The sequence below is a fragment of the Rhipicephalus microplus genome, chromosome 2, assembly GCF_043290135.1.
Source record: "Rhipicephalus microplus isolate Deutch F79 chromosome 2, USDA_Rmic, whole genome shotgun sequence".
In the NCBI taxonomy this organism is placed as follows: Eukaryota; Metazoa; Arthropoda; class Arachnida; order Ixodida; family Ixodidae; genus Rhipicephalus; species Rhipicephalus microplus.
In genome coordinates this window covers 237353858-237364192 of record NC_134701.1, presented here as the reverse complement: position 1 = coordinate 237364192, position 10335 = coordinate 237353858, and positions in this window count along the sequence as shown.

Here is a 10335-nt window from a genome sequence, read left to right as displayed (position 1 = left end):
TTGGTGGTGTATTGAGATGTTTACAAGTTAAAAGTCCCCTATAAAGCTGCTTATAAACTGGAGCAAGGCAGCCACTGTCTATTCACATTTGGTTTCTTTATAAACCATGTTTAAAACTATGCAGTATAAGGCTCTGTGTAACAATGATGGAATCTTCCAAAATGCATTAACTTCATTACAGCTACAATCTTTCCTTACAAAAGTAAAAGGAAGAGCCACCTCTAGCCATGCGTTGTCACCCCATTTTTGATGGCTTCGACTGAAGATTTACTCCCACACAGAGAAATTTTGCTAATTGGCATAACTATGCAGGTTTTCTTCTGCAAGCATAAATGCATTGATAAAGTGTACTTCTGACTTATAAATGAACAGAAAACAGCACTTGCCTTGCAGGGTGCCCTTTCAGGACAATTTTATTCACAACTAATGCAGCTATGATGAGCATGACGTCAATGTATCTATGTAGAAAGTTGTAAATACGGTGCAGTTTCACCCCGTTCACCCTGTTTGAGAAGTGAAGTGTGGACTTGTTATGCAAAGAGTTGTTACTCTGTAGTTGTTTGGTGTTTCATAAAATATGGGGTTGCTTACAATTGTGCTATCAAATACGTTACTTTTGTCGGCCTAAGCCGGCCTTTGGGGCGCTTCTTTGTTCACCGTGCAATACTTTGAATGTGCTGCAATGTACTGTTAGGTGTACTGGTTTATGTTTTCACATTGGTGGAAATGATTACGGTCAAGTTTGGTTTTGTGTGTCTTCACAGACCGAACCAGCGACCAACTTTTTTTTTTTCTCCTTTTGGTCACAGAACTGCTATTGGAAAGCTTGCGGTGCTGCTCTATGTAGCCAGGATCCAGTGTGCCGTAGATAAGAGGGAACTTTGCCATCATCGAGTAACTTATCTGCACACTGCGTTGAGCTGTATGACCTTTCATGCTGTAGTAGTGCAGAAGACTGAACAAGAAGCAATGCAATCAAGTGGATGCTACGAAGTGCTCGATTCCCTAAGTTACAAAATGCTAGAAGCAATGCAAAATTCTTCAAACACAAGATGCTATCGCAGCCTACATTTCGGGAAGCGGACTTGTCTTCTTGAAGGCCTTCTAAGCCAAGTCCGCTGGTTGAAACGCAGGAGTTTCCATTGCTTCCAAATTCCATCTTGCCCTTGATTTAATACTGTGAGAACCAAACTAAACTAGGATTGAATTACAATTAACTAGAACAATGGCCAAAACAAATATATGCACACTGTGAATCTTTACTGTAAATTACTAAATGTAGCAAACAAACCTTGGCATGCAGCCAGTACAACAGCCACTGAAGTAATAGAGGAAACGCATTTAGGGTGCTTCTATTCGTCGATGAATTGTCTGCTCGGGTGCACTTCTTATTATACCGTCTTCACTACTACACTAGCGAAAAGTTACAAAGTTCATTTATTTGAATAGATATAGAAGTTGCCCTCTAGTGATGACTGAACACTGTGCCATGCTTTCTGTAACATAGCAAGCTTTGAAATCGAAGTCTTGTGACCGAACGAGTAACATGAAATTTCGTCGCTTTTAAAATTTGAAAATTGTGCTGATGCTAAGCTCTGTGAAGGAGGCCATTTGATGTGTGAGCGAACATTAAGATGATATTTAATCACCCTTTAATTTGTATAAAAACAAAGGGCTGTGCATTTATGCGCTCTGCGGTCGACCGAATTCCGGTACAACAGTAGGTACAGCGAAGCAAGCATTCACTCTTAAATATAAGCGTGAATTGTCGTTCATTTGGCACTGCAAACCGATATAATGGCAATCCATGGTGACCATTCTCTTGTAGACCATTCTCTTGTAGTGCGCGTCCTCGAGTCCAGCAGTATTCACGTCAGCGCACCTCCTAGGACACCAGCAGTCATAATTGGAACAAGCAAGACGGAGTTTCTACCGTCCCGTACTCGCAGTTGACTAACTGAAAGCTGTGTACACTTGCCGCGCAGACCACGTTCTGAATGTTACAAAGTAATCGGTGTACCTGCACTGCAGCTGTATGAACAAAGTACCCTTGAGCTCCTCAAAACAGAAATAAACCGTAGTTTGGACCTTTTGTCGATGTGTGGTGCTTGGTAAAGGCTTCATCATCATCAGCCTGACTGCGTCCACTGCAGGACAAAGGCCTCTCCCATGTTCCGACAGTTAACCCGGTCCTGTGCTTTCTGCTGCCAATTTATACCCGCAAACTTCTTAATCTCATCTGCCCACCTAACCTTCTGTCTCCCCCTAACCCACTTGCCTTCTCTGGGAATCCAGTTAGTTACCCTTAACCACCAGCGGTTATCCTGTCTACGCGCTACATGCCCAGCCCATGTCTATTTCTTCTTCTTGATTTCAGCTATGATATCCTTTAAGCTGAACCCTCTTTGTAAGTCTCGAGGTTTCTGCTCCGTAGCTAAGTACCGGCAAGATACAGCTGTTATATACCTTCCTCTTGAGGGATAGTGGCAATCTACCTGTCATAATTTGAGAGTACTTGCCGAATGTGCTCCACCCCATTCTTATTCGTCTAGTTACTTCAATCTCGTGGTTCGGCTCCGTGGTTATGACCTGCCCTAAGTAAACATAGTCTTTTACAACTTGAAGTGCACTATTACCTATCTCGAAGCGCTGCTCTTTTCCGAGGTTGTTGTACATTACTTTTGTTTTCTGCAGATTCATTTTAAGACCCACCTTTCTGCTCTCCTTGTCTAACTCCGTAATCATGAGTTGCAATTCGTCCCCTGAGTTACTCAGTAATGCAATGTCATCGGCGAAGCGCAGGTTACTAAGGTACTCTCCATTAACTCTTATCCCTAGCTGTTCCCATCCTAGGCTTCTGAAAACCTCCCATAAGCATGCGGTAGATAGCATTGGGGAGATTGTGTCCCCCTGCCTTACACCCTTCTTGATTGGTATTCTGTTGCTTTCTTTATGAAGCACTATGGTAGCAGTTGATTCCCTGTAGATTTCTTCCAGGATGTTTATATATACTTCATCGACGCCCTGATTCCGCAGTGTCTGTATGACGGCTGATATTTCTACTGAATCAAACGCCTTCTCGTAATCTATGAAGGCTATGTATAGTGGTTGGTTATATTCTGAGCATTTCTCTATTACCTGATTGATAGTATGAATGTGGTCAATTGTTGAGTAGCCTGTTCGAAATCCTGCTTGTTTTTTTGGTTGATTGAATTCTAATGTTTTCTTTATTCTGTTAGCAATTACCTTTGTAAATAGCTTGTATACTACAGAGAGCAAGCTGATCGGCCTGTAATTCTTCAAGTCCTTGTCATCTCCTTTCTTATGTATTAAGATGATGTTAGCGTTCTTTCAAGACTCTGGTACTCTTCCCGTCAGGAGACACCTCGTAAACAGGGTGGCTAGTTTTTCTAACACAATCTGTCCTCCATCTTTCAGCAGATCTGATGTTACCTGATCCTCACCAGCAGCTTTGCCTCTTTGCATGCTCTCCAAAGCTTTTCTGACTTCTTCTATCATTACTGGTAGGGTGTCATCTGGGTTACTGCTAGTTATTATAGTATTAAAAGTCATGGTTGTCCCGGCTACTGTACAGATCTCTGTAAAACTCCTCCGCTATTTCCACTATCCTATCAATATTGGTAGTTATTTTGCCCTCTTTGTTCCTTAGTGCATACATCTGATTTTTGGTTATCCCAAGTTTCCTCTTCACTGCTTTGACGCTTCCTCCGTTTTTCAGAGCGTGTTCAATTCTCTCCATGTTATACCTTCTTACATCGGATACCTTACGCCTATTAATCAACTTCGAAAGCTCTGCCAGTTCTATTTTGTCTGTTGTACTTGAGACTTTCATGATTTGGCGCTTCTTAATGAGATTCTTCGTTTCCTGGGAAAGCTTGTCAGTGTCCTGTCTAACTACCCTGCCTCCAACTTCCACTGCACACTCCGTAATGATACTCGTCAGATTATTATTCATTGTATCTATGCTAAGGTTGGTTTCCTCACTAAGAGCCGAGTACCTGTTCTGAAGCGAGACTCTGAATTCCTGTACTTTCCCTCTCAGTGCTAGCTCATTGATTGGCTTCTTGCGTATTAGTTTCTGTCGTTCCTTTCTCAAGTCTAGGCGAATTCGAGACCGTACCATTCTATGGTCACTGCATCGTACCTTGCCAACCACTTCCACATCCTGCACGATGCCTGGGTGTGCACTCATTATAAAGTCTATTTCGTTCTTATTTTCGCCATTAGGGCTCCTCCACGTCCACTTGCGGTTTCCTCTTTTTCGGTAGAAGGTATTTAAAATCCGTAAATTATTGCGTTCTGTGAATTCTACTAGTAGCTCTCCTCTTGCGTTTCTAGTACCGATGCCATAATCTCCTACTGCCTGGTCTCCAGCCTGCTTCTTCCCTACCTTTGCATTAAGTCTCCCATCAGTATTGTATACTGTGTTTTTACCTTACTCATTGCCGATTCCACATCTTCATAGAAGCTTTCAACTGAAGTGTCATCATGGCTGGATGTAGGCGCTTAGGCCTGTACCACCTTCATCTTGTATCTCTTATTCAGTTTAATTACGATGCCTACCACCCTTTCATTAATGCTATAGTATTCCTCTATGTTGCCAGCTATGTTTCTGTGAATTAGGAACACCACTCCCAGTTCTCTTCTGTGAGCCAAGCCCCGATAGCAAAGGACGTGCCCATTCTGTAGCACCGTATAGGCCTCATCTGTCCTCCTAACCTCACTGAGCCCTATTATATCCCATTTAACACCCTCTAGCTCCTCGAATAGTACAGCTAGACTTCCCTCACTAGATAAGGTTCTAGCGTTAAACGTTGCCAAGTTCAGGTTCCAATGGCAGCCTGTCCGGATCCAGAGATTCTTAGCACCCTCTGCTGCGTTGCAGATCTGACCGCCGCCGTGGTCAGTTGCTTCGCAGCTGCTGGGGACTGAGGGCCATGAGTTATTTGACGTATGCATGTGGGAGGTAGCGGCCAGATACTACACCAGGGTGGCCAATCCTTCTCTGATGAGGGAGTGCGTTCCCGGCGGTGGTTACCGGTGAGGCCGCACCCCAGGCCTCGTAATGCAGTTCCATCACCATGCCGATACTTTCCATCAATAGACTGTACATCTCCTGTATCTTCCCATAGCTTAATATGATCGATCATTACTGCATTTTTGCTGGTTCATGAACAAGGAATTTAGACAGCACATCAGCATCGGTGAGAAGCGGGCCAGGACGGTGCAAAATGGTGAAATCAAATTGCTGGAGATAGTTGACCAATCTAGCAATGCGTCCTCATGGTTGTGCCATATTCGAAAGTTGTGTCAACTCCTGATGGTCCATGAAGAGGTTGAACTAGTCCCTTCATAATAAGTTCTGAAATACCGAACTGCTTTTAAGACTGCCAGTGCTTCTTTTTCTGTAGAAAAATTAATTTCAGCTGGCTTCAGCGTGTAGCTGTAAAATCCCACCACATAATGTTTCGTTGGATCGGCCTATTTTGGGAGTTACTGATACAAAATTGCACCGGTTGCGTAGTGTCATGTGTCTGTATTCAGTACGAAAGGCCAAGAAAAGTACGGTATTCCCAGGACGGGATCCGATGATATTAGCTTTACAAGCTCAGAATAAACAACTTCGCACTACTCATTCCATTTGAAAGATACATCTGTTTGAGTTGAGCGTGTAAGGCATCGTGTCTTCAATGCGCAGACCTTGATAAAGGTTCTGAAGTGTCCTGCCAGGCCAAGGAAGACAAGCAAAGAGTGCACATCATAAGGTTTTGCCAGCTGAGAAATTCTGTCTACTGATTCTCGTTTCGTGCTTTTGGTAAGTCTGTCGAACACCCTTCTGAGAAATACAACTTTGTCTTCAAAAAAAGCCCTTTTCTTTTGAAATTCACATTGAGTTGCGAAAAGCTCAAAGTATGAAGAACTTTTGAAGAATGATTCCGGTGTTCCTCTTTTGTCTTTGAATACACGACGATGTCATCAATGCAGACGTTGTAAAATATACCCAAATAAGGTTCCAGAATATCAGTCATCATTTTCTGAAACCATGCCAGAGCAGAAAATTTTTCCAACCAAATGGTAAGTGGTTGTATTCAAATAAGTCAAAAGGGGCTATAAATGCAGTTTACTTCTTTGTTTCTTTAGTGAGTGGGATTTAATAGATAATATGAAGCCTCTTCATGTCTGGGTGCGACAAAACAAAATCATAGCTGACGTCGGGGATGGTTAATATGCTAGCCATAATTGTTTGACCATAAAATTTGTTGTTTAGGGTAATTCATTCATTATGCGTGCTCAATGACCGATCATAGGCTTACACGCGCAATGCTCTACCAGCATGCAGTCGATTACCATCCACTCTACTTACTCTTATTGATGATAGAGACAGAAGCCCCAGTGTCAACAAGGGCCTTCATTTCAGACTACTTTAATGGTTGATGATAGCAAGTAAACTGTTACGGTGCAGGTTTCTACTTAGGGCTTGCCATCGCAGATGATTACTTCACGTGGAAGCTCTGCATCCTGTACCACTGAAAATAGCCCCTTTTTATCGAGCGTTTGTTCCCCACCTTGCTGTTCTCGTGAAGAGAATGATGTCACTAAGGTCTGCACGCATCACAGAAGATCATGAAACGTTCCTGGATCACCGATTTGTATCAGTGGATGTCGACGGAAAAACCTTCCGATACCAAAGCTACAACATCAGATGATGGAAGCTTTGGCTGCATGCAAAAAGAAAAATGGGGAAAAGTGACCACACAAAGGTTGTAAACAGGCACCATTATTTGAGTGCCATTGTGAGGAAGTGGTATGACTTCCAACTTATGGACAGAGCACCAACGTGTTGGGAAAGGTGGAAGAGCAACTTCTTGGCGAGTTTCCAAAGCAATGCTGTAGAAAGATGGGATGTGGCACTACACTTTACGTACACGTCTGGCTCTTTTCTAGGGTACTGTCTCGAGAAGCATTGCCTGCTGCATATAAAATTCAGTAAAGTCCTATTAGAAAGTGCTCTTTTACCATTGCTTTGAACCATGGGCACAACCAATTCGCATAGTCGGTTATACATATATGCATATTCTGCTAGCATGTGCGCACATAGACTGGTGGTAAGGCACTTGCATTTGGAGCGTGGGGGCCGATGATAAAACCCAACCCTGCCTAAGAGTTTGCTTTGTTTTTCACTGTTCTTTTAAAGGGATCTCTTACATGAGAGGGCTATAAATGTGTGGACAGTTTTGTTGACATTAAAATGCTAGCACTTTTAAAATTCTGTTGGTGCTCCTCTCCTAGTACACACCACAATGTAAGAAAAATAATTCAGGTGTGTACACTCTCCGCCGCCGTCAACAGGGAGTGTGTTCGGATAATGTTCGCCTTTAGTACATGCGCCGACTGCAGTTTTGTGGAGGGTGATGTGACATAGGGGCTTTAAAAACCCACAGCGCGACGAGGTGAATGCACTCTTTTTTTCACCTTATAGTATTTTTTAAACCGTGCTCGCTAGTACCTAGAGCTAGAAACGCATAGCGCGTTTGTCGCGATTGAAAAATGTAACTATTGGCAGCACAGTGTAAGACAAAAAAGCATTATACTTCTAACGCTGAGTTCTGACGTGTGCAACACTGTTATGAACGCTATGCACACAGCTAGTCTTTTATAGTTCATGTGCGGGCCGAAGTTGCATGGGGGCGCTGCGACATGAGGGCCGAGAGGAGGAAAGAGGCGAACATTATGTGGACGCGCCGCCAGGCATAGTGTTCTCACCAATTTTTTTTTACACCTTGGTACATACCTAATAACGATTGAAACTAAGCAGATGTTCTGGGAAGGATAGAGGCCTGAAGTGAGGTCAAACTCTCAAGCAAGGAGATGAACATATTGCTGAAGCTAACGACAAGAGACCTGTCTTCATCAAGGCAGCAGCTACTTTCCCTTAGCTATGTTTTCATGTATGTCTTGCTCGCTCACTCTCTCCTACTCTAGAGACTGGAGGAGAAAAGCTTTATAAATGGTGGGATGGGGAAAAACACATGCGGAATTGAGTTTTTTTACTAAACAGCATTTGGTTTGAAATATTGTGATAGAAACTGAGGGGGTGCGCATAGATGGCATTGCTTAGTTTTTTATCAATGTGGATACACTACATGAATTACAGTAAAAGCTCCTTAATTCAACCCTCATTCATTCAGAAAAATTGTCCAATGTGGATGTGTTTCTTGGTCTTGGCCACCAGATGCATTGTTTAATGGCATGAAACTCTCGTTATCCTGTCATATTTGGATGCAACCCAGTTAATTCGGAGGATCTTCAGGGCAAACGAAAAGTAAAACATAGAAAATGTGCTACACAAAAGAGTGAAAATAGCATTTACAAATTACTGAAAAGAGGTGGTCCAATCTGCATCGCTGTCTTCATCAGTTAGTGACCTCAGTTTTATCTGCACGTTGATGTGGCACTCGGCAGGTTCATTTTAACTGTATGCAATGCACCTCTAGTGTCACAAAACTGCTACGTGGTGGAAGCTGTTGAAGATGAAGAGATTTTAGCTGAGGTCTGAATGCAGACACAGAACTAGTTTGCTACATTGCGATGAACAGACTCCCTGTAGCCAGCCATTTTATTTGTGAAAGAACTATCCTTATGGGCATGTAGTGATGGTGATGACAGAGAGGTATACGTAAAAAGAGAGGGGTGCAGAGTATGTTTAGGTGCTAATTAAACATAGGAGTCTGCATAATGTTATTTTGACGAAGTCACAGGACTACGAAAATTGCAGCTGGTGCACCACTGTGTACCAAGATACGTACAAAATTTACTTATTCATCGACAGTCTATTGATGTAACAGACTATGGTTCATTGTTTCCTTCACACTATCAATGAGTTAGAATCCAGTTAATTTAGAAATTTCTTCTGGTCCCATGTACTCTAAATTGATCAGCTTTAACTGTACCAGAATTTCTGGGTAATGAGGCACTGGCAATCAAAAATGTGGGAACAATGTCTGAATAAAGCTGAACATTTTGACACGCTTGCCTGCCTGGTTGGGTAATTAAGACTTTCACAATGTTCTAACCATTACTACGGTTAATTTCCTATGTTTAAGAACCCTCCCCGATGAGAGGGTTCTGAAATATCTGAAAATAAACCTATTTTTAATTAGAACATTTTGAAAGTCCTAATGTCTGAATAGCCTATGAATGTATAATCAGTAACAAGAAACGAAGAACTGCGGGCAAAAGTGAAGGAGTGAGTTGCAGAAAGGCAGCCAGATACTTTGTGAATGGCGTGGCTAAACCCTAGTTAATACAGAATGGTAAACTTGGGCATGACAGCTAATTCCTACAGCCTAGCTCCATAGATTTAAAAGAGAGTTGAAATGTTGGTTCAGGTTAGTCGGTAATCCATAACTATGAACTTTTTTGCATATAATTCTAACTACAGAAAAAGAGACATTGGAGGTACAAGCGCCAATTTTCAATAGTGTTTTTTTTATGTACATTTTGTATCATTGTCTGTCGCACGCGGCGGCTTACCAACTCTTTCACGAGTGGGTGGGCAAACCCACCTCGCTCGTCAGCCTATGTATACTGACACATACGTGTACACTGTCCTTTCTTGATTTTTCTTTCTTTCTTTTCCTATATTACTTTTTTCCTCACCTGTACATGCAAAGTGTTTACGCTCACCTACCACTTGACAGCCATTGAGGGGAAATGGGCAAAGATGAAAGGTAAAAAGCTGACCGTCCCATTAAGGGGAAACTCTTTCCTTAAACGCGCCCCTTCCGCTATCGCGGCAACAATCTTGAGTGGCCCAACACATGTCGAGAACTGGCCAGCGCAGGGTGAGAACCAGATGTGGACAGACACCGACATTTGGATGTGCACAGGCTCAACGTTCACGGTGTTTTGTTTCTTTATTGTTTGTTTGTTTTTTTAGTTGTCTCTCAGTCTTGCAAACATATTTCAAGGTGAGAGGGACGCGGCAGCAACGAAGTTTGAGCGTCTATGTTATTATAACTCATCCCCTGACGAAGGGAGGACTCCTCCCGAAACTGTTGGGATATAAATATATTTATCCTTGTTGACAATGCTCCTGTTGTGCCATACACCACACACACACACGTGTGTGTGTGTGTGTGTGTGTGTGTGTGTGTGTGTGTGTGTGTGTGTGTGTGTGTGTGTGGTGTGTAAAAATAAACAGCCCCGCTGCAGTGGTCTAGTGGCTAAGGTACTCGGCTGCTGCCCCGCAGGTCGCGGGATTGAATCCCGGCTGCGGCTGCTGCATTTCTGATGGAGGCGGAAATGTTGTAG